The sequence below is a fragment of the Aplysia californica genome, unplaced genomic scaffold (assembly GCF_000002075.1).
Source record: "Aplysia californica isolate F4 #8 unplaced genomic scaffold, AplCal3.0 scaffold01113, whole genome shotgun sequence".
Taxonomy (NCBI): domain Eukaryota; kingdom Metazoa; phylum Mollusca; class Gastropoda; order Aplysiida; family Aplysiidae; genus Aplysia; species Aplysia californica.
The window spans coordinates 161,851-163,193 of NW_004798383.1; the positions used below are offsets into that span (position 1 = coordinate 161,851).

General features: G+C 40.1%; 1 protein-coding gene across 1 annotated transcript in view; it reads right to left on the reverse strand.

The window, feature by feature from the left end:
* The window catches only part of LOC101851690, a gene marked incomplete at its 5' end in the record, with an annotated part of 44,034 nt that overhangs the window by 14,759 nt on the left and 27,932 nt on the right, over positions 1–1,343 (reverse strand).

Consider the following 1,343-nt stretch of genomic DNA (forward strand, 5'->3'; position numbering starts at 1 on the left):
CCAGAAAGGATGGTGCAACGCTGCTGCATTTATTAGTGTACTAACAGAGCCTCCAAAGGAACCCCTCTTTCATTTCATTTGTAAGAGTAAGAATAAGATTGATACGAATTTAGACAGATTAGATCTAGATCTAGACCCAGTTTTGAAGAAAATATTCGAAGAGATTAAGAGTCTGGTATGACCAGTGCCTACCTTTCAGTTAATTGATATCAGAAGTAACCACTGCAATTTTGCCTCGTCTTCGTGTTTAATTACTTACTTAAACATCACAAAATCCAAGCTAGATCTACTAATCTGAGGTACCAATTTCACTCACATAAGTCACTGACTTAAGATATATTATAGAACCAAAGAGACGGCTTCAAATGGCCAATTGGCCTATCTGTTACTTACAAAGGAAGGACACGCCTGCAGTACAAATACATATTATATTACATAATTTATTCAGTTATATTCATCATTCAACCTGTCTCTTATTACTGTTTGTACATCAATTGTTAGCATAATTATTTCTATTGCGTTTTAAGCCACCCATGGTTCTGTTTTGTGTTTTCTTCCTCACCTACTTCCCCGAGTTCCCTTATTTGGCCAGGACCCTGGACCGGCGATCCTTCGTTCCGACCAGTCATGTTATAGAGGACATTTTAACGAGGAGAGAGCAGCGCCCCACGTTCGGCTGTCAGGGTCTGGGCCTAAAACAATACACCCTCCTCCTCCCCGCCCTTTTCCCCTTTCCCCTTTCCCCCTTTCCACCTTCACCCCAGCTAGACTCTAATTTCTAAAATTAGCATTTGAGCAGTGAACTGAGAGCAGAGAAGAGCAAAGAAGAGAAGAACCTTTGAATCGGACCGGAAATTATGGGTTAAATTTGTTCAATGTGTACGTGATTGTGAGTCTAGTACAGTGTACAGTATCTGATTCTAGACTTCATCTTCGTGGGACAGCGTCATTGGAAAGGTATTGACAGCACACAGGATTTATATTTTTACATAGCGAGTGCACGTCGAGACTTTGCGTAAGTGTGTGTGAAAAGTAGGTCTTTGGGTGATTACAGGGGGCAGGGCTAAAAAGTGGTTGCTTCTAACTTTCAGTTTGTTTTCTAGTATACCGTAGAAGTACAACGTATTTCTTGTTCCGTGTCTATCAAGTCAGATATATCCGTATTTTATTGGCCTCAAGTTAAGTCTATGTCTTGAAGCTCAGATTTACATTTTGAAGTTTGTAACGCTATGGATTTTCTTCTACTACGAGTCGTAAACCCTTTTTATATATTACTCCTTTTCTAACTCTCAATTTCTTCTCTCTCTCTCTCTCTCTCTCTCTCTCTCTCTCTCTCTCTCTCT